The sequence below is a fragment of the Sorex araneus genome, chromosome 4 (genome assembly GCF_027595985.1).
Source record: "Sorex araneus isolate mSorAra2 chromosome 4, mSorAra2.pri, whole genome shotgun sequence".
Taxonomy (NCBI): domain Eukaryota; kingdom Metazoa; phylum Chordata; class Mammalia; order Eulipotyphla; family Soricidae; genus Sorex; species Sorex araneus.
Window position 1 is genome coordinate 158,845,826 of NC_073305.1, and position 24,691 is coordinate 158,870,516.

The window sequence follows — 24,691 nt, forward strand, 5'->3', positions numbered from 1 at the left end:
GACTCTCAGTTTGGATACCTGGAGAAACTTATCCTTTGTGGCCAATATGTCCTTCCAATTTTCATTAGTCCTTTAAAAATGATATACACAATATGTCAGTAATGCTGGTACTTTTCTAGTCCTACTTCTTTGTAAATACAGATCCTTTCATTTCATATTTGGATAGTGAGTTATCTCATTGCCAAATAAATCACTTTCTAAAAATGAGAAGTAAATTTTTATCATTATATAAAAACTGCTTGCCATTTAATTTAAACATTACCAATTTTTGCCTTATCTCATAATTCTTACCTGAGAAAGGTTAGTTGATGAGCTAGTATACAATGCCCCAATGTGTGCTGTGTTTTATTAGTTCCTCTTATAATTATGAGAGGGCTAGTATGCTGTCAAAAAATTTGTTCCCTAAGGGTGTAGCTGATAATTACAAATTACCCAAACACCTTAAGTTTGAATCCCATTAGCACATGGTGTGAAAAGAAATGAACTTGTTAACGATAGAAATTTTACGCCCATCTTGTTTCATGATGACATCTGTAAATAAAACTGGGAAAATAAAACAATAAAAATATCCATCAAATTTAGAAACGTCCATAGTACTTCTCTTTGGTATCTTTGAATGTTTTAAAAGTTAAATTATTTACCTTACTAGTTATTGGTGCCTTGACTTTTATTTTTAGAAAATTCACTTAAGAACCTTCATTAACTGTCAGAAAAACTTATTCGGGTAATTTCTTTATTCTATACCATATTGGTTGTGTTTAAAATATTAAATGCAAAATAATATCTTATTAGCTCTGCACTGCACTGTAGCCATGGAGTCCCATTGTTCATCTATTTGCTCAAGCAGGCACAAGTAATGTCTCCATTGTGAGGCTTGTTATTGTTTTTGGCATATCAAATATGCCACTGGTAGCTTGCCAGGCTCTGCCCTGCAGGCAGGATACTCTTGGTAGCTTACTGGGCACTCTGAGAGTGATGGAGGAATCAAACCTGAACCATGTGCAAGGCAAACACCCTACCCACTGTGCTATCGCTCCAGTTCATTAATAGTGTAGCACTGTAGCACTCTCATCCCATTGTTCATCGATTTGCTTGAGCAGGCACCAGTAACGACTCCATTGTGAGACTTGTTACTGTATTTTTGGCATATTGAATATGCCACAGGTAGCTTGCCAAGCTCTGCTGTGCAGGCAGGATACTCTCAGTAGCTTGCTGGACTCTCTAAGAGGGACAGAGGAATCGAACCCGAACCGTGTGTAAGACAAACGCCCTACCTGCTGTGCTATCACTTCAGTTTATTAATAGTTAAGAAAGAATGTTTATAAATGTGGATATTTTTATATTACTTCATTTCACCGTTGACAAATTGTTTTATCCATTTGGAGCTCTACAATAAAACTGAACTTGGACTTTGAAAAGGTTTGTTTTGTTTTTAGACCACACCTAATGATTCTCAGCACTCCCTTTTTACTCTCTGCTCAGGGGTCACTCTGGTTGGTGCTCGTGGGACCATATTTGATTCTGGGGATTGATCTCAGATCAGTCACCTACTAGGAAAGTGCCATAAAAGGTATTTGTACCTCTAGATTTAAAAAGGTATTTCTATTGAAATATTTGGTCATATTTTAAAATAATGTTTTGATATTTAGGATATTTTGTTTTTTAAAAATTGCACTTTTTAAAAGTTTTTTATACATTATTCTCTGTTTTTCTCTACATAACCACCATTGCAGTCAAGAATAGAATATTTTTATGGTACAGAAAATTTTCTCATACCCTTATGCATTCTGTATTACATATATAAAAATAATGAAGCTTATTTGCAAGTACAAATTAAATCAAATATAAAAACAATGCTTATGATGAAAGAACAAAAATAGAGACATTACATACTTTCACTTTAAACTATACTACAAAGTGATAGTAATTAAAATGGCAAGGTCTTTGTGAGAATTTTGTTTCACTTTCTATCCATAAGATTTCAGAAAGTTAATCACATGCATACATGATTTACTGCATGTATAGAATCAAAAGTTATATGCTATGGAACATAATTGAGAACTCAGAAATAGATACAGACATATATGGGTAACAAATTTTAGCAAAGAGATGACCCTAGTATAGTTTTGCTTGCTTTATATTTTCTGAAAATAAGTGTCCACACATCTCCAGAGAACCATCTGATATGAAAAAAAATGTTTTACTAATCATGTATTGAAATATAAAACGAGTTCTACTAAATTGAATAGAGTTTCTTTGCTACTTACAGAGGTATCACTTGTATCACTTGTCATCCTGTTGCTCATCGACTTGTTTGAGCAGGCGCCAGTAACATCTCCATTAGTCCCTGTCATGTGCAATGGCATCTGCTAGTTCTAAGAACACAAAGACCATCAAACCATTCACTCAAGGTCTTGAAGAAGTCTGACCATCTTGTAGGTGGTCACACGTTCTTTTGACATTCCGTGGAATCCAGTTGGTAACAGCTCTAGCCCAGCAGTTGTCTCCAAATTGCATTCCATGTCTGGCCCATCTGATTTTCCACACCTTGGCAAACGAGACAGCGTCTCTGATTCTTGATTGTTGATTGAGATTGGAACTCCAGATTCCTTCTCTCACTTGAGTGAGACATGATTTTCCAAGCATAGCTTTTTTGATTCCTCTTTGGGAGACTCAAATAGTGTTCTTACCCTGTTTTTGTAAAGCCCAGGTCTCTGAAGTGTATGTTAGTGCAGGAAGAATAGTGGAGTCGAAAAGATGTGCCCAGAGCCAGAGGTTCTTTGTCCTCATAACAACTTCTTCGACACTCTTGTTTTTTAAATTTTATTGCTCACTGTGAGATATAGTTATAAACTTTCATGTCTGAGTTACAATCACACAATAATCAAACACCCATCCCTCCACCAGTGTACATTCCCCACCACCAATATTCCTGCCTTGAGCTGCTCGGTTCTGAGATTCAGTATACCCCTATCTTTCCCACCCTCCCACTGCCTACATGGCAGACAATATTCCCCACACTCTCTGTCTCTCTCTCTACTTTTGGGCATTATGGTTTAGAATGCAGGTACTGAGAGGTTATAATGTTTGGTCCTTTATCTACTTTTGCCACCTATCTCCTATCCCAACCAATTTCTTCAACCATCATTTTCATAGTGATCCCTTCTCTATTCCAGCTGTCCTCTCCCTGCCTGCTCGTGAGGCAAGCATCCAGATCCTCGATGCACTTGAAGGCATTCCATGCCCCTCTCTTCCTCCTGCGCAGCTCAGATCCAGGTCGCTCATCATGTTGAGTTCTTGACCTAGATACACATAACTGCTGCGTTCAGAGATGTTTGTTCCATTGAGAGCAAAAGGAATATAAGGAACTAGTCAGTTTCTCATGAATATTGTCTTCGTGAGATTCAGCTGCAGTCTGACTTTTCCACACTCATGGTAGAAGTCAGCCAGTAATAGTGCCGCTTGGCTAATGTTTGGTGTTATTAGAATGATACGACATCATCAGCGAAGCAAAGGTGGTATAGGGTATAATTGCTGACTGTCTATCTTCACTCCCATTCCTTCCCATTCTAGTCATCACATGATGTTCTTGTGTGGCACTGAAGAGTTTTGGTGAAATGGTATTGCTCTGCTGAACCCCTCTCTTTACATTGATGGTCACTTCCTTATAGAATGGTGAGATCCTGGTGGTGAATCTATAATACGGCTCATGGAGGGCCCTGATGTATTGAATTTGAACACCCTGTTCGGCTAGGGCTTTTATGACCGCTTCAGTCTCAACAGTATCAAAGGCCTTCATTAAATCAATGAATTTTAGAAATTCAAATCACTTCATGGGAAGTAACCCTTCTAGTCAGTTGATATAAGTAACATAGCCTTATCCTCTATAGGCAAAGAGGAGATATATGCAATCGATTGATGATTTTATACTCCAAATAGAAACTGTTCCTTCATGGCATATGTTAGCCAAATGAGCAGTGAAGGAGTACCAAGGGATCTAGTTTGCACTATTCACAAGTCTCAGTAGTTTAAGTTTTCTTCTCTGTATGGAATTATGTATTCTACCAATTAATTACATGTAAAAATCAGATATGTTAGATCTATTTTGCTTAATTTTTGTGAATTTTATATGCCACTTCTGCTTTAGGATTATTTGTGCATCTTTTCTTATTATGAAAAATAATTGATCTGAAGTCCTTACATTTGTGATACCCCCAACCCCCACCCCACACACATATACATAGTGAATTCATCACAATAAAGATCCATGTGCCATATTGGTTAAAGATATAAATCACAACAGATGAAACATTTCTTGTTTTAGAAAGAGAAAAAATAAATTTGGGTGGATCTCTACAGTGCTGAGACCACTCCCATCAGTACTCAGAGGGATCTGTGGCATGTGATTTGAAGATTGAATCCAGGGATCCCATATAAAAAATGGTCTCCAGCCCACTGAGCGATTTCCCTAACTCAGAAGAGCAAAAATTCTAAATTCAGCATTTTCTAGACAATCATCCACTCTCTTAATCTATTTCTACATTGGCAAATGCACCTATATGTAGAATCACACTAAGTAAAGTACCACATTTTGTCTTGTTTTACATTGCTATTGTACATTTGTCCAATTTTTCAGAGAGTCTTGGTCAGGTAATATTTAAAGTTACACTGCTTTCAAGATGATTGTTTGTGGAGTGTGATTTATAAATTAAGAAATGCAGAATTCTTCAGGTTTGATTATGCTCACAAATTAGAAAACTGCTTTTACCACTTTTACAATGTAAGCAATTTTCTAGCAATCCTTAAGCTAATGTTGCTTTCATTTGGAAATTACTGGTTTGAACTGGGATTGATGCAGAGAAGAGGTGCATTGCCAGCATTCTTTCATTCTTTATTTATTCATTTGTTTACTTATTCTTACACACTCCTTTTTCATATAGATCTTGCTAACAGATATAATTGATTTATAAGTTTATAATTTTGTTATTATTTGAAGTATTGGCTGGAGCGATAGCACAGCAGTAGGGCGTTTGCCTTGCACGCAGCCGACCTGGGTTTGGTTCCTCACCTTTCTCGGAGAGCCTGGAAAGCTACTGAGAGTATCTTGCCCACACGGCAGAGCCTGGCAAACTACCTGTGGCATATTCAATATGCCAAAAACAGTAATAACAAGTCTCAAAATGGAAATGCTACTGGTGCCCGCTTGAGCAAATCAATGAGCAACGAGATAACAGTGACAGTGACATTTAAAGTATTGTTTTGACTTGAATCACTGCTTTTTGACTATAAAGTAACATTTGTTTACCTTTTGAACACTGTGTAAGAAATAGAAATAAAGATGGAACTTCAGATTCTGATTAGGTTGTATAAGATGTTTTGTTATTAGCATTTCCACAATCCAAGAAAGATAAATACAATGTACATTAAGTGGAAAATTTTCCTTTGAAATGGACAGAACAAAGAGCAAAGACTTTGCATTGAAATAGACCTAGATTTAAGTCTAGTAATTTTGGAAAATCTTACCTTGATTTTTGGAGTAAATGGGGTTCTAATATAAAGGTTATCAGAAATGATCCAATGGTTACATATAATAAATCCTACTATCCAACTGAAACATACAAAGCACACAAGTTGCCTTTTAAAGTTTTTTGACATATGTATGCTTTACTTAGGTCTGTAAAAAATCAACAAACAAATATAGAAACTTTTTTCTCTTCTGTAAATATCCCAACTGCATACAGTAGAATTTCCTTGGCACTGTACTTTGATAATGAGAATAGTAGAAAAGAAACATACGGCCCCAATTCTATGTGTCCCATTTATACATATCTTTAGCATTATATTTTCTTTTCTTACTGAAGCTCTGTAAAATCTAGATTGCAGTTTTATGCTTTTTTTTCGAATTCCCACTAAGTACAAACTTCATAAACTGAGGGTCTGTTTTATATGTCACTGTATCCCAAAGTTTGTACCAGAGACTGGCACTTATTAATCATATTATAAGTAAATAATGTGTATAATAGATTTTGACCTAAATAAGATAATAGTATAACAAAAAATATATAGCAATGAATTCTTCAATTGAGACCAGAGATAGAGTGTACCAGCATACTTTCCTTGCACACCCCCTATCCCGGTTTGATCCCTGACACACCATTCGGTCCCCAGTGCCCCACCAGGAGTGATCCTTGAGTGCTGACCCAAGAGTAAAAGCACTGAGCATTGCCAGGTGTGGCCCCCCAAAACAAAGCAGAAACAAAGTATTCCATAGTGTTAGTTTAATTAGCAGTTCTTCTTCACTACCCAGATTCTAAATCTGTTATGAGACACAGAAAGTAAGAACAAACATTTAAAATCTGTGCTACTGCTCCAGGATAGCTTTTAACAGACACCCATAAGTATAGGAATAGTGAAGAAATAGGAGACATTTCAAAGAAAGAGGAAAAGAGCTTAGAAATTAGAGCACTGAAATCATGAAGAGCACTGTCCTGGGGGTCATAGTTTGGTCAGTTTTACATGAATTGCTCTTATCATTTTCTCTTTAATTAATCTACTTATTTATATTTTATTTGATAGAAAACCTCAAACTTTATTATATCTTCAGCTTGGGTACATTTAATAAGTCTGAAAAACAAAAACTAGAGATCGGGTTGAAATAATGCATATTTTATAGTTACAAAGACTCCATGAAAATTTCAATACCAAGTCAAAGAATGTACTCCAAAAAAATACTATAAAGTAAAAAGCTATGTACAAATTTTAAAGACTATTCTATGAGAGATTGAACAACTTAACTCATCATGATAATGTCAAAATCCATCCATATTTTCTTTATTCAGTCATCTGTTCTTGAACACATGAATTGTTTCCATATTTGGGCTATTGTAATTTGTACTGCAGTGAACACAGGAGTGTAAATGTTTCTGAATAGAGTTTTTGTGTTCATGGTGATGGAAAATGGCGGAATAGCTGGGTCATATGCAGCTCATTTATATTTCAAAGAGTTTTTATATTGTCTGAAAAAAAAGATGGCAAGAAACACATAGGTAGAATACTTGGAGACTTTAAATCTATCATCATCTTTAGTAATTCACAATCATTAGCCAAACTAAGGGCAGCAAAAATAAACAAATGGGACTATACAAAATAGAGAAGCTTCTACACCACAAAAGAATTGATTGCCAGAATAAAATGACACCCTACAGACTGGGAGAGAGTGTTTACTCACTACTTAATTGATAAAGGGATAATATGCAAGATAGATAAAGGATTGTTAGAATTTTACAGAGGGAAAAATAAGAACAGATCCAGAGATATGGTAGAGCAAGAAGAGTGCTTGTCTTGCATCCAGCAGACTGATTAATCCCAGCACCTGTTATGGTCCCCTGACCATAGCCAAGAGTGATCCCTGAATTCAGAGCCAGGAGTAAGCCCTGAGCACTGTTGTGTGTGGCCCAAAATCTACCGCCCTCCATAAAACAAAAGAAAAACAATCCCCAAAATGGGACATCAGATATAACAGAAACTTTTCTATAAGCTCTAATTTTGCAGATTCAATCCAATGATTGGGGTAACTTTCTTTACTGTCTAATAAATTATTTCTTTTAACTATAAATTCCATAAACCAATAATAAAACAGAAGAATTACATATCATAATACAAACATTAAGGACATAATGAAAATTAGTTTAATTTATAAAAGTAAATATAGATTGGAATTGAGGGGCTAGAGCGATAGAACAGCGGGTAGGGCATTTGCCTTGGACAAGGCTGACCCGGGTTTGATTCCTCTGTCCCTCTCAGAGAGCCTGGCAAGCTACTGAGAGTATCTCGCCTGCACGGCAGAGCCTAGCAGCTACCCATGGCATATTCGATATGCCAAAATCAGTAACAACAATTCTCACAATGGAGACATTACTGGTGCCTGCTCAAGCAAATCGATGAGCAACAGGATGACAGTGATACAGTGAAATATAGATTATTTAGAAAGTTTAAATCATGATCAAGTTTTGGCTGGAGGAACCAGTTGGGATGGGAGATGCATGGCGAAAGTAAATAATGGAACAAACATGATACCTCTCAGTGTCTATGATGTAAGCTGTAATGCCCAAAAGTAGAGAGAGAGAATGGGGAATATTGTCTGCCATGGAGGCAGGGGGAGGGTCAAGAAGGGGGTGTATACCGGGGATATTGGTGGTGGGGAATGTGCACTGGTGGAGGGATGGGTGTTTGATCATTGTGAGATTGAAACCCAAACATGAAAGCTTGTAACTATCTCATGCTGATTCAATAAAATTTTTTAAAAATCATGATCAATTTAACTTTAAACCTAATAAACCAAATTATTATATTATTTTTGACTAAATGATTAATAACTAAACTATGTGAAAGCTTATATTTTACCTTGAAATGGAAAATACTGCCATTTAAGGGTAATTTACTGAAATGTCTTAAGACCTAAAACCACAATATTTAAATATCACTGGAAGTTATAAATGTTCAATAGAATATGTAGAGGATCAGAAATTTTCATCTGCTAATGAAAGGAGTTTCAGAGTATTGCGTGTTGAGTATTCTGTGCACATATGTATACACACTTTATGCATATGTATACACATATAAATGCTAAAAGCAGTGTTTCTTTAAAAGCCTTGAGGAGTTTAGTGTATACACAATAGAAATTTTAGAATTAAGATATCCTAAACGGGGTATGACATTATTAGATAATTCAAATAATGGAGGAAGTAACCACATAAAAAGTAGAATCTAAGATTCATTGGTTCATGGAACTAGGAATATTATTATATGAATTATTTGCATTTAAGAAATTTCCCAGTTTTTCAACATACAAAATAGTGGACTATATTTCTACATAACCAAAACTTTCTATAAAGCAGTTGCAATTTAGGTTGCAAAAAAAAAGAAAGAGGAAGAACTATCTTTTATCCACAGAAATTTACCTCTAAAGTTTTATGTGGAGTACTGTGAGTTATTGAACTATTGAGTTATTTCTCATTTGCTTCCTCAGAAGGCTCTATCGTTAGTTCCCCAGAAAATAACTTATGTATGTGAACTTAAGTAATTGTTTCTACTCTACTCAACATTTAGTTATCCATTGCACGTGTTCAAAAAGTTTAATGGGAAAAAATTTATGTCAGGGGTTGTGAGGTACAAAGATGAATAATAATAAGAGATAGTCATACACGGAAGGAACTTAAGAAGAATCTGCTTATAAGGTCCTAACTCAGTTATAAATCAATAGTCATCAAAGACAGGTGTGGGAAAATAGACATAGAGAAAGATGCTGAATATGTTGAATTTGAGATAGTGTTGGAGCATCTAAGAAATCACTGGTAGTAAGAAATGAGGAACTCAAAGTACAGGGAAGTTATAGGAAGAAAAACAAAAATATAGGAAATCTTTACAGAGTAAATATGAAGATGAAGTTCAATAATAATATAGCAGAGTTTCTTAACCATGGCTTTAATGAATTTTTGATGTCTCATTCTGTGTTGGGGGAAGATGTTTTACACACTGATGGGGCTACAGAACTTTTTTATTTTACTCTATAAATGGCAGACACATTCGCTAATTGTAACAAACAAAATGACACCAAATATTGCCAGGTGCACAAAGAACAAAAATTATATGGCTGGTAGAGCACAAATAATAGGAGAGACAAAAAGCTGCTGTTAAGGATGAACATCAGATTGCAAATTATGAAAAGTGTGAAGTTAGCTTGTGGGAAAAAGAGAAAACTAAGAAAGACAAAAAGAACACAGAAAAGAGACATTCACAGAGGAAATAAATATAATCCTAGAATTCAAGAGAAGAATAAGACTTCTCTTAATATACAAATCTGGTGAATAATTAACATGCGCAAAACCCAGCGGAAGACAGTGACATACAACATGTGCATATGTGAATAAGCTGAATGCTTATGAAAGTATATTCTGAAAGAATATACTTCTAAATATTTTATTCATTCTTCTTAGCTAATAGGACTTTCCAATATATCAATATAGTTTGAATCTCACAGTACTTTATTCTGAAGAAGTTTAAACAAGTATCAGTAAAATTGAAAAAAAAAATAAAATTCTGCTTTTTCTCTCCTTTCTTGTCATGCATATGCTGAGATTTCTCAAATTTTCTGCTGCTTTCTCTAAGGCATAATAAGAATTAAAAAAGAATATCTGAAGTGAATCTTTATCCTTTAGATAAATTCAGTTACAAATGACTGCCCGTGAATCTGAGGAGCAACTGTGTTTTCTCCTTCGATGTTCACAAGAGATCCTTCTGCTTTTTAACAGAAAGTCTGAAGAGTAAAATTAAATTTTTTTTTGGAAATTCAGGAATCAATATGCTATGGGAAAAATTCTGTTGATTGTGTAATACACCTCAAACTCCCAGAAATGACTTACTTTGCTAGATCTGGTTTACCATAAATACTAGAACTATAATTCTTATGTAAATGTTGATTATTTCAATTGGAAGAATATCCCTATCTAGTCAATTAGCATGTCTAACTTTGGTGACAAAATTCCTTCAAGATTCCCTAAAAGAAAGAAGCTCAGAGGACACATAATCTTGACTAAGCATGAGCAGAAAATAGACATAATGTAGAAGAGTCGGGGTGAAAGATCATTCCCGTGATAATCATCCTCAAAGCCTTGGGAAACCAGGGATAAAACATGCCATATATAATGGGATTGAGAGTGGAATTGAAGTAACCCAGCCAGAGGAAGGCATTGTATAAATCTCCAGGAGTTGAAAAATTAACAAAAGGTCTGTGACTATCAAGAGAAAAAAGGGCAGCCAGCACAACACAAACACTCCCATGACTATGCTTAAAGTCTTAGTGGCTTTGCTTTCTTTCTTGGAGGATGCCTTCATTTTGCTTTCTGACCCAGCCTGCTTCACTGTTGGACCTGCAGCAATTTGCTTAGCATGCTTCCTGGCCACTGTGAAAATGTGTATGTAAATGCCCACCATAACAGTCCTAGGAAGATAGACGGCTATAACTGAGGCCAACACACCCCATAGTTTGTTATATACCAACATACCTGTGAAGTTTATGGCTGCAAAAAGTTCTTCAACACCAATTAAGTTTAATTTTGAGAATACCAGAACAGAGACCAAAAAGACTGGGATAGTTCAATTGAGAAGCAGAAAGACTTCTTTAACAGGTTTGGTGATTTTTGTAACATAATGCAAAGGGTCACAAACAGCATAAAAGCGGTCCACTAAAATGAAACACAGGTGAAAATTGGAGGTGGTACAGAGCACGATGTCCAAACTGCTGTGCAATTTGCAAAAGAGGTCCCCAAAATACCAGCAGGACTCCATGGACCTGATCATACTGAAGGGCATGACTACACAGCTCAGCAGGAAGTCAGTGGTGGCCATGGAAAGGATCAGGAAGTTGGTTGGGGAGTGGAGCTGCTTGAAGTGGGCGATTGAAATAATCACAAACATGTTGCCCAGCATGGTCATCACGATAGCACTAATCATCACAAAGTACATAGTACTGACACTCAGCATCGACCTCATATTTCTAGGGCATGAATTGTTAACTGAGGCAAAGCAAAATTCTACTTCTGGGGGACTCCATTGGTCAGGTGAATTCATTGTCTTTGTCCTCGGGATGCAATGAGTCTTTGTCAAATGTATTGCATTCGTCTCCTTTCTGCAAATGAAAAAGGGAAAATAAGCAAACTGGTTTTGGCATGGCAGTTTCCATACAATCCCAGCCAGCAGGGACTGCCAGATTTAGTCTGAATATCCCGATGACCATGTGAACTTCTTCCAAACTTAATGTGCTTTGAGCATTACTTGGGACCTGTATGTAATATGGATCACAGTTTTGGGGTGAGGAATAAGACTTTCACTTCTTCATCAGGTGTTTGCAAACCCCAATGCTGTTAGTCTAAGGATTATCTGAAAGAGATACATAACATTTTAGTAACACACTTAAAACTATCTAAATAAACCCAAGTAAGTGCATGTTCAAACTACACTAACAGGTAGCTCTCACACAACATCTGCATTCTCTCAAAAATTAATAGTCAAATAAAACTATTGTATGTAATATGGATCACAATTTTGGGGTAAGGAAGAAAACTTTCACTTCTTCATCAGGTGTTTGGAAACCCCAATGCTGTTAGTCTAAGGATTATCCCTTAAAAAGATCAGCTACACAACATCTTAGTAACACTCAAATCTATCTAAATAAACCCAAGTAAGTGCATGTTCAAACTACACTAACAGGCAGCTGTCACACAACATCTGTATTTCCTCAAAAATTAATAGGTCGAATAGAAACTATTATTTAGTACCTATAATTTAAAAAAAGAATCTGAGAATTGTGTCTATTTTTAAAGTCCGTGGGTATTACAAATACTTTAATCCTCCTATTTATTTGTTTGTTTGCTTAATGGGGGGCTCACCTGGTGATGCTCAGGGCTTACTTCAGCTCTGTGCTCAAGGATCACTCTTGGCAGGGCTTGGAGAAACATATGTGGTGCTGGGGATAGAACCCAGGTCAGCCATATCCAAGATAAGCATCCTACCTGCTGTGTTATCTCTCTGACTTTCTAATGATAACATATAATTAAATTAATAAAGTCAATTATTAACATGTTTTTAGAATTTAAATTAATATATGTTAAATTTAATACATGTTAAAGTCACCGAATCATACATAAATAATTTTGGTAAAATATGGCAGATATCTCCAAGGTTAATCTGTAAATCTCATGTAGTATCCTTTGATATTAGCAGTAACATGTACGGTCTAAGGAAATAGTATAACAAGTACGTTGCTTGCCTTGCACATGGCTGACCCAGTTTCTATTTTGGAATCCCAACTGGTCACCCAGGTTATTCTTCTAAAACTGATTCTTGAGCACAGAGCCAGAAATAAGTCCTGAATACTGCCTGGTATAGCCCTAAAAACAAACAAACAAACAAACAAACAAACAAACAAACAAACAAAAGCAATTCCATCTCTAATTGAAATTCTTGTGGATTTAGTCTCTTCCAGAAGTTTCAAGTCTTGCATTAACAACAAACTGAAAATATATAAATGTATACATTGCATTCTGTCATGAAAATATAAATTCATATAAATAGTTATATTGCCTTAAAATGTGAGAATAGAACTGACTGAGAGTATACCATGAGCTTAATTTGCTTTTCCAATATGAAAAACTGCACGTGTAACCTTGATAACCAAAGAGAAGCATTTGTGAGATATAATAGAAGGGTAGAAAATGGAATTCTACCTGAGAATTGACTAAAACGAATCAGTACATTGGGAAAATAACCATTGCTCAATCATCACCAGATTTACTTAGGGAAAATATCAATGAGAATATAAATATCGTTATAAATAATAATTATAGTGCACAACAATATATATTTCAAAAATAGTTTTATTATTTATTATTGTAAATCAGAGAGTCTCTTGCCCACATGCCTGGCTGTTTTCCCCAGGGCCCCTCGGAAGGGATGGGCTCCAGCTTCCCTCCCCACCCCGAGCAGAGCTCCCATTGGCCAAAGACCACCGGAACCTAGCTACAGCCATGCTCAAGGCCCCTCTCCACACATTCGGACAGGTCTCACGCATGAAGGTACTGGCAGAGGAACCCAAGTGTGTGTAATCCCATCAACGGCCAACATCCAGAGACTTAAAAGCAAGTTCCCAGATATATTATAACTTACTTCTCTCTCTGGGAGAAACTAGCAAGCTACTGAGAATTTCCTGCCCACATGGGACAGCCTTGCAAGCTTCCAATGGTGTATCCATATGCTAAAGCCAGTAAGTAACAAGCCAGATCTCATTCTCCTGACCCTGAAAGAGCCTCCAATGCGGCATCTTGCATCCATCTCTATCCAAGTGGAGAGAGTCTTCTAAAATCTCAGGAACAGGACAAATGGAGAGGTTACTGAGCCCGCTTGAGAAATCAACGAACAATGAGATTTTGTGATCGTGATCCTGATTGTGATTGTAAATCAACATAACATAGTTTATTGTGAACACAGCAATTCTATTCTGAGGTCAACACATTTTCTTACATATATTTAATTGGTATAATTAAATATAATGTCATTAATTTTGACTTGAGAAGCAAAGACCTAGGAAAGTAGAATTTAAGAAAGAAAAAGACTTACTCAATTTATTTATGAACTGCAGACTGTAAATTTTGGAACACCACATGATTTATTTGGTTCCTACTCATTTTAGTTCCAAAGTTCTAATATACTGAACAAAATAAAATTTTAAACACCTAAATACAATCTTAAGTTAATTAAATTTATATTTCCTGTTAGCTTCCTTCTTTTGTGAAATTTCAAATGCTTCTTTAATGTTAAAAGTTTTTCTTAAGAAACTGCAATTACCACAAAATTACTTAGAGAGTTATAGTGATTCATAGACAAAACATTCCACTAGTAGACTCTTTAATAATTCATTGTAAAACTCTCAACTTTCAAATTTTAGTTTGAAAGCATAATCCTTATATGGATTTGTACATTGGACATCCTATGCACAAAAGTGCATCTCATTTATCATTTTTATTTTTAAGAAGTGAGCTTAAAAATAGTTTGAAATAGTCTCTATAAATAAATACTATTAACACATGTTTTTAATTCATGGTTACATGTTAATGAGACATTGAAACATTTAAGTTTTAGGTGAATACACAGAAGCAGAAAGACACTTTTGTTTCAGTGCTATTGAATTGTGCAGATAATGTCAAGAAAATGACTAGCCTACCTCATAAAAGCAACAATTATGAAAGGAAATGAATGTAAATATAATTGCTGGCCTACTGTTTTTAATAAAAGTTATTATCTTAAATTTAAATGCGACTGGGATGTTGTTTGCTACTTATAAGTTTTACAGAAAGGGGATTTTTCTTTTGGAGAATAATCTACAAAAGATGGATGTTTAATTAGTTAAAACTTATTTTAAATCTAAAATTTATATGACATGCTACTATTAAGTATATCTCAACCCCTTATCAATAAAATTTCATTAAAAATACCAAATTAATGATGGTACTTTAAGCCATAACCCAACAAATGCATAGAGAAGATTATTACATTTTTACCAAGAGTTTTTTTTTTAAAAAATTTATTTCATTTTTAGAAAGAACCAAGCATTGCACTGCTTTTCAGATCTAATTTAGTTCTCCACTGGAAAAGATGAAAGAATCAGCCACAAAGATCACAAAATAACATTTCCTGAAAATGGAAATATTCTTTCTATTTTTAAGGAAATCTATACATTCTTCTTAAAGTATTAGATGTCAAAATTCTATTAGCCCACTGGTAAAAAAAAAAAACTATACTGGTAAAAACAAACTATATTTCCTTCAGAAAGAAGATATTTTACAAGATTAGTAAGACATTGTAAAAAAAGTTGGAAAGCCAGGAGAGGTCATGTCCCATCAACTTAATCAGAAATGAGTTTTGTTGGCTTTAGTAGGGACAATTGATTCAAACACTTTCCATTTGGGACTCGTTCTGTGAAATCATGACTCTATCTTACTTTGCTATTTATCACCCTCACAACAAGTTGTCAGTTATGAGAAGTAGCCTGAGAGTTTGATTTAAGAAAGATCTGCTCTAGGTCTTTGATCATTTGAGTTATTTTATTTAATCATCAAAATGTAATTTATAAATCCACATTTCAAATTTAGTCTCTTTCAACAGGTAAGAATACAAATAAAATAAGCAAATAAATTAACCTGATTCCTCTTACCTCTTTCAATGTGTCCTTGATGTGTTTACAGAACTAATTTGTAGAAATAATTAGGACACTTGGAGTTGGAATTATTAAAAAGTTACTTCTTTCTTATGCCAAAATTTTTTACCATGTGAAAAAGCATTATATTCTATATCTCACCTTCCTGCAGAAAAGATACTAAGGCCCATGTTCCTATAGAGAGACTCTTTTCTGTTCTGTTCACATCAGTATTTATCACAAAATGTACCTTTGAGGCTGCATTATTGGTGTACAGGTTTTGACAAGAGTGTCCTTTAACAATCTGAGTGCTCTGTGAATCACCAGAGATTTGGCTCTGGGAGGTTGGACCAGCTTTAAGCTTTTATCTCTGAGATCAGAAAGTTAAGGTGGACAAACTATCCCTATACTAGTTCAACCATGGAGAAAAGAATGAGAGAAAAAAGAAACAAAAGGATAAAAGGAAGAAAACTTTGTTCAATGTTAACAAATACTCACTTTAATTATTACCAAATATGACAAATTTTCAAATAAGGAATTCTTTGATCCTCAATGAAAACTGGAATCATATAATATCTTTTCCTTTTACTACCATATCTAATCATTGACATCTTTTACTAAATTTTCTATTCTTGTTTCTTTTGTTACTGTTTCTGCAAAGATCTGGGGTCTCACACATTTGGTTGTGGACCATTCACTCTATCTTACATGCATTGTTCTTCAGGGTAACCCACTTTGTATGAAGACCAGAAAACCCAAACACGGAGATGCTGAGATTGTACCTGAACCCTGTTGGGTGGAGCTGGGGAATGAATGTACAGCCTCACTTTCACCTCCTATTGGCATTCTGCTGTCAAGCTAGCTTCAGGCCCTTCAAGAAAATTTTTCTATAGGTACCACACCCTGGGTGTGCCACCCAAAGGTTCCCTCTTGAGAATTTAGTGTTCAGGCCTATGCTGCTTTCCAGAACCACCAGGACTCACCTGGCAGTTCTGAGGTCAGACCATGGTTTGATAAGCTGTTCCAGGGATACAGTTCAGGGTTCTCCACTTGCTAGGCATGTGCTCCATCACTTAAGCTTTCTCCTGGGTCCTGCAGTTCTTTCATCTATACTTTTCCAGATAAACTTCTCAACCCAAACAAAAAGCAATAAGAACTGTGTTTCCTATCAATGACAAGTAAAACTTTCATCGCCCTGTGACTCTTCCAAGCTACATTTTCACAGCTAATGAAGCTTCAAGTGGTTTATAGGAACTGTTTTATCATGTCAAAGCAACAAAATCCAGAATATTGCATTATCCATTAACTTGGATGGCTTCTAAACTAGAGTATTTATATAATAAATATGTGACACACTAGTCTCATAAAACGTAAGGCAGACTCCCAGGTATTATAATGAACCTCCTTTTTTTCTAGTTCTCTTTCCCAGCCCTTCTGACATTTGGAGTTCCAAGACTTTTTTTTATTGAATCACCATGAGATATAGTTACAATACTTTCATGTTTGAGTTTCAGTTATACAATGATTGAACACCCATCTCACCACCAGTACACATTTTTCCACTACCAACATCCCCAGTATCTCTCCACATCCCAACCCTCCCCCTGCCTCTATGGCAGACAATTTCCCCCAACTCTCTCTCTACTTTAGGGCATTATTGTTTGCAATATAGATATTGAAAAGCTATTGCATTTGGTCCTTTATCTACTTTCAGCACATATTTTCCATCCCGAAAATTCCTCCAACCATCTTTGACTTAGTGATCCCTTTCCCTATTCCAGTTGCTTTTTTCCCCAACTCATGAGGCAGGCTTCCAACTATGGAACAATATTTCTGGCCCTCGTCTCTACTGTTCTTGTATGTAGTCTCATATTATGGTATTTTAAATTCCACAAATGAGTGCAGTCATTCTATGTCTGTCCCTCTTTTTCTGTGACTTATTGTTACTAAAACTAAGCCCTTAATATGCAAGAGGAAAACAAATGAATGCTTTTCTACATAAAATTTTATTCTATCTTTGTAGCATTACAAGGTGATCAACTTAGTCGCTCATTCACAAAAATCAATAAAGCAATATTGAATAAATTACAATAAGTGAAATGAATAAGAGCAAATTGTGAAGAAATAAAATTTCTTTGACTACATTTAGATTTACCAGGATAGAAATTTGTAGAAAATGAGGCTTAACTGTACCTTATCACTGTGTGCTACATGAAAACCTGCTGGATAATTACCAATAATTGTATCATCAGAAGAGGTAATGTAATGTGATCATTGGAAAGTAAATCCAAACTTCAAATGACCAAGATATTCACAGGAAAAAGTTACTGCAACCAAGGAACCAAGAAACAAATATGCACATATGTGAACATAAACATATTTGCTAAGCAAAAAATTCAAGGAACTATTTACTTTTAAAAATGTGGGGACTTGGGAGCTGGAGTGATAGCACAGCGGGTAGGGCATTTGCCTTGCACTCGACCAACCCAGGTTCGATTCCCAGCATCCCATCTGGTCCCCTGAGCACCGCCAGGGGTAATTCCTGAGTGCAGAGCCAGGAGTGACCCCTGTGCATTGCCGGTGTGACCCAAAAAGCAAAAAAAGAAGTGGGAGCCTAGGAGATTGTACATTATGTAGGATACTTGCCTATCATCTGACTATCCATGTTCTTACATGGCACCAGATATGGCCTTTTGAGTACAACCAAAAATGACCTGAGCACAGAGCCAGGCATAAGCTCTGGACACTGACAAGTGTTGCCCAGTGGAAGCCTCTAGTTATATTGGGCCAGAGAGACAGCACAAGTGGTAATGCACATGCTTCGTATATGTGAGACCCCATGTTCAATCGCTGGCACCTTATGTCTCCTCAAGCATATCTGGGTATAAACCTGCTGTCCTCCAGCACAGCTCCACACATTTCTATGCATGGGGTCTTAGATCCATCTATCTGTCCTGGACTATCAGGCCAAAGATTCACTGGGAGTGGTGTTTGGGGCTACTCCTGGCTCTGTGCTCGGAGATAATTTCTGCTGGTTCTCGAAGGAGCACATAGGGTGCTAGGGATTAAATAGGGTCAATTGTGTGCAATGCCAATGTGCTATTTTTGTGGTTCATATTCTCTTTAAATATTTTTAAACTTAAAAATATTAATGTTAAGAAATTTCTTGCCTCATTCTAAGCCAGAACCTCTGTAAGTGTCCCTTAAAATTTAAGCATAATAGGGCTGGAGCAATAGAACAGTGGGTAGGGTGTTTGCCTTGCATGCGGCCGATCCGGGTTCAATTCCTGGCATTTCATATGGTCTCCTGAGCACCACCAGGGGTAATTCCTGAGTGCAGAACCATGAGTAAGCACTGTGAATTTCCAGGTGTGACCAAACCTGGTCACAAAAACAGAAAAAAAATTAAGCATATATGTTTCTTGTTACAGAATAATCTTTGAGCCATGATATTAAATCAAATACTCAAGTTACAGAAGTCTATAATGTTTGACTGCATTTTAAGAATTATAAGAACAATTAGGATATACAAGTTGTTTATGCACATGTCTGCTGTTGTAGAAGAACAATATGGGGTGCTAGAGATTACACCAGGTTAATTTGAGTGCAGGGCAAATGTACTATTTCTCTGTTCCCTGTTCTCCTTTATAAAATTACAAATTTCAAAATTCAAATTTTCTATTTATTATTAAATTTTTATTTGACTTAATTAAGACATTCTAGCAACAGAAAAGATCTAAAAATGATCTTCATGAAGGCCTTGATAACAGAAATGATGATGCAAGTCAAAAAATGCTAATATAATTTGTGGCATGCTTAAAAACAATTTTTGGATATTTCTAATTTTTAGTATTTTTGATGTTATGAGTTGTCATTTTAGGATATTTATCACCAGACTTTTATAATTCCCCTACGTAACATTAAAGCATGGAATTTACAGACACCATCTCTAAACAACCAATAGCTCTCTACTGATTGCACCATACTATATAGCATAATGGAAAACCAACAGAAAATCAGTCATTGCCTTAGAGAGAATCAAAAAATTCGTGGGAGAGTGAAGCTGTTTGAAATGTGATTAAAGGAAATTATTATAACCAAGCTTCCAAGGATAATGATAACCATGGCTCCAGTCATAACTGAATACACTATCACTTGGATGTGAATAGGTTGGTTGGTGGGAGGACAGTATTTATTTCCAATTTTTGGACAACTGGATAGATTTTCAGGAATATAAATTAGATCCATAATTCCTTCTCTCTTCAAATTCCTTTCTAGAAAGAGGAGTCAATGTGTCTTCTTTTCATACAATGTTTCTAGCAAATTTCAGCTCCTAGTACTACAGTGAAGTTCAATGACACCTGTTCTTAACTCATTTCCACTATTGGTGATTTAAATATGTTCTAAAAATAGTGTTTCCTTCTTGGCTCATTTTCTGTTCTTAAGTTTCAATTTCAAGCTGAATAAAAGTCAATCAAATCTCTAGTCAGGTTCATTTCTTGCAATAAGATTGTATCATATAAGATTATATCACTGAGCTAGAGATTATTGATTAGAATTTTTAAGGATCAGGAAATATAAATTCTGAAACATTAATTTTAGAAAGAGGAAGAAGTGGCCCAACAGAAACTCTGCATTATGAATCTCTAGCACTGTCATCCCTTGTTCATCGATTTTCTCCAGTGGGCATCAGTAACGTCTCCATTTTGAGACTTGTTGTTACTGTTTTTGGCATATTGAATATGCCACGGGTAGCTTGCCAGCCTCTGCAGTGTGGGTGGAATACTCTCGGTAGCTAGCCGGAGCTCTCCAAAAGAGATGGGGGAATCAACCCAGGTCGGCCGCATGAATGGCAAATGCCCTACCCACTGTGCTATTGCTCCAGCCCTAATTTTCAAAACTTGAAATATGAATGTCACATAGATGCCATAGAATGTGTAATCTTACATCATCTTTCTATGGAAGAGGCAAATATTTTCATATGATATCTAAAGCTTCCAACTAATACAAATGTCACCATTTCTATAATATGTGTTCCCCTTCCACTTGAACCTAAAAATCTGAGGCAAGAGCTTGAAATTATTATTGCCACCTATGTGCATATTGTCTTTTAAAAAGCATCAGATAAGAAGTATTGCAAGGCATTTTTTTTTTTGGTTTTGGGTCACACCAGCTATGCACAGAGGTTACCCCTGGCTTTGCACTCAGGAATTACTCCTGGCGGTGCTCCTGGCGATCATATGGGTGCTGGAAATTGAACCTGGGTTGGCCACGTGCAAGGCAAACACCCTGAAGTATTTCAAAGATAAAAGCAAATACTGTTAATCTTGTTCAGTGTACCACTTAAATCCAATGGAATCACTGTCACTGTCATCCCATTGTTCATCGATTTTTTTACTCATTTTTCCCAATGATTGGAGGCTCTTTTCAGGGTCAGGGGAATGAGACCTGTTATTATTACTGTATTTGGCATATCGAATATGCCACGGGGAACTTGCCAGGCTCTTTCATGTGGTCAGGATACTCTCGGTAGCGTGGCGAGCTATCTGATAATGTATTGCGGCTGTGTGAACCAAAAATATGTTCACTCATGCATGAGGCTTGGCCCAAGCATGTGAAAAGCAGCCTGGAGTATGGCAGCAGTGTGGTAGTGGAAATCGGCTGCTGGGTTGAGTCCCTTGGGGTGGGGAGGCTCTCACCTACCCACATCTTGGGCACCCCTGGTGTGGAGTCCGGTGGCATGGTTATGGGGGCCTCATTTTATGGTCCCTTCTGGGAGAAGCAGCCGTGAGTTCTGGAGGGTGGCCAATGAGGAGATTATCTGGCGCCAGCAGGAAGTGGTTTATGGGTGTCACCTCTGGGTCGCTGGAGATTGGGGGAAGCAGGCAGAGGATCTCTGCTCCCAGGTCCCAGTGGAATAAGCAACAAAATTTCAGGTTCTTTAATTTGAATACAAATTTGAAGTTTAAATATAGACATTGTGCTTTCTTCTCCTTTAAATTCTGATTAAACCATGATTTCCAACAATTAAGGTTAAAGCTCTAAACATATTAGCTAACTAGATAACTTCTTAAGAAAGTACAGAAATCTAAAACTAACTTCCTAAACTCACAGCAATTTTGAATGCTTCTTCATAGTATATCTGTTATTTGGAAGAACTCCTTTAAGAAACAAGGCTAAATTCATTTGTGTGTGTGTGTATATGTACAAAATATATATTTTATATATAAAATATATAAATTTATATACATACAAAAATATTTATATATACCATAAATGAACATATATATATATCACTGTATCACTGTCATCCCGTTGCTCATCGATTTACTCGAGCGGGCACCAGTAATGTCTCCATTGTGAGACTTGTTGTTACTGTTTCTGGCATATCGAATACGCCATGGGTAGCATGCAATCTCTGCCATGCGGGCAAGATATTCTTGGTAGCTTGTCGGGTTGTCTGAGAGGGACAGAGGAATCGAACCTGGATTGTGCAAGGCAAATGCCCTATCCTCTGTGCTATCTCTCCAGCCTGGAATGGGAAGGAATGGTAGAAGACTAATAGTAGAAGACTAGTATTCTAGTATTCATGGCCAGGAAAAACAGGGGTTAGGAGGGCACTGGTCAATGGTTGGAACTCACCACAAGTGTATGTGGGACTGAGGGTATGTAAGATAGAGAAGAGACCAGTATGGGAATAATCATTTTTGGGAATGATCCCAAAAGGGGAGGGGGGAAAGAGAGAGAGAGAGAGAGAGAGAGAGAGAGAGAGGAAAGTGCTTGCTTAGAGACAGGCAGGGGGTGGGGACTGGGGTGACAGAGGGAACATGGGGACACTGGTGCAGGAAAATGTACACTGGTGGACGGATGGGTTTTGGAATACTGTATGACTGAAATCCAATCATGAACAGCTTTGTAAGGCTATATCTCACAGTGATTCAGTCACTTGTATCACTTGTCATCCCGTTCATCTTCGATTTGCTCGAGCTGGCTCCAGTAACGTCTACATTTGTCCCTGTCACGTGCTAGTGTAGCCCAATGGTTTCTGCTCATTTCTGGAACAGGGAGAACCTCAAACCGTTCATTCAGGGTTTTAACAAAGAAGTCTGACCATCTCATAGGTGGTCACTGGTCTTTTGACGCCCCATGGAATCCAGTCCACAGTAACAGCTCTGGTCCAGTGGTCGTCTCTGAATTGCATTACGTGTCCGGTCCATCTGATTTTTGACATCTTGGTGAATGAGACAGTGTCCCTGATTCTTAATCATCTACAGAGATCAGAACTCTGGATTCCTTCTCTCACTTGAGTGAAACGTGATACTCTAAGCATAGCTCTTTCAATTCCTCTTTGGGAGACCTGAATAGAGTTCTCATCCTGTTTGGATAGGGCCCAGGTCTCTGAGACTTATGTTAGTGCAGGAAGAACAGTGGAGTAAAAAAGATGCCCAGAGCCAGAGGTTCTTTGTCCTCTTAACCACTTCTTCGACACTCTTGAAGGCATTCTACGCTGTTCTCTTCCTCCTGCGCAGATCTGGCGCCAAGTCGTTCCTCATATTGAGTTCTCGACCCAGGTACACATACCTGCTACATTTAGAGATGTCCGTTCCATTGAGAGCAAGTGGAATGTCAGGAACTAGCTCATTTTTCATGAACACTGTCTTGGTGAGATTCAACTGCAGTCCCACCTTTCCACACTCATGGTCGAAGTCAGCCAGCATTTGTGCTGCTTGTCTAATGTTTGGTGTTATTGGAATGATGTCATCAGCAAAGCGGAGGTGGTGTAGTTGCTGACCGTCTGTCTTCACTCCCATTCCTTCCCATTTCAATGGTTGCATGATATTCTCAAGGGTGACACTGGAGAGTTTCGGGGAAATGGTATCATCCTGCTGAGCCCCTCTTTATGTCAATGATTACTTCCTTGTAGAATGGTGAGATCCTGGTGGTGAATCCGTAATACTGCTCTCGGAGGATCTTGATGTACTGAGTTTGAACGCCCTGTTTGGCTAGGACTTTGCTGACCGCTTCAGTCTCAACAGAATCGAAGGCCTTCTTTAGATCGATGAGTGTTAGACAGAGCGGTATCTTGAACTTTCGCAAAACTTCAATGAGTTTGGTCACTGTGTGGATATGGTCAATTGTGCTGAATCCTTTTCAGAACCTGGCTTGCTCGCATGGTTGTTCTTCATCGAGTGTTCTGCCAATTCTATTCAATAAAAAATTGATTCAGTTAAAAGTGACTCAATAAAAAAGTAAAAAAAAGAAGGCAAATTAAAAAAAGTAGAACAAGCACCAAGAATGACTACTCCATCAATTTTCTTGCAACAAATGAGAAAATTATGTCGTCTTTATAATCTATTAAAATTTATTTTAAAATACAAAAATCTGAATATATAGATGTTTTCAATGTTCAAAAATTATTCTTAACCTAGAATCCTCATCTAAGCAGCAAACTTGTGCAAATCATTTTAATTAAACTTGTTAACTAAAAACAGAATGACAGTATAACTTTAAATTTTGTGTCTTACTATAAATGTGGTAAAATTATATTTAGTTTAATAAAAAGAGAATGTTTTCATTTATAAAAATTCGTTGGATTGGGCTGGAGAAACAGCACAGCAGGTAGGGCATTTGCCTTGCACACGGCTGACCCGGGTTCGATTCCCAGCATCCCATATGGTTTCCCAGCACCGTAAGGATCATTGTCTGTGCGACCCTAAAAGCCAGAAAAAAAATTCATTGGATTTATTGTTTTATTCTCTAATATCTAATATGAACTACCATGAATATTTTTAAAATTATTTATTTTTATAAAGGTGTTCAGCAGAGTCTCCTGTTCGCATGCCTGGCTGTCTTCCCTGGGGCCTCTCGGAGGGGATGGGCTCCAGTTTCCCTCCCCACCCCGAGCAGAGCTCCCAGCAACTGTAGACCACCAGAACCTAGCTA

At 36.8% G+C, this 24,691-nt stretch overlaps 1 pseudogene; it reads right to left on the bottom strand.

Moving 5' to 3' along the window:
• Window positions 1-10,591: 10,591 nt before the first annotated feature.
• LOC101555730 (trace amine-associated receptor 4-like) lies at window positions 10,592-11,628 on the bottom strand (annotated as a pseudogene).
• Between the last annotated feature and the right edge of the window lie 13,063 nt (window positions 11,629-24,691).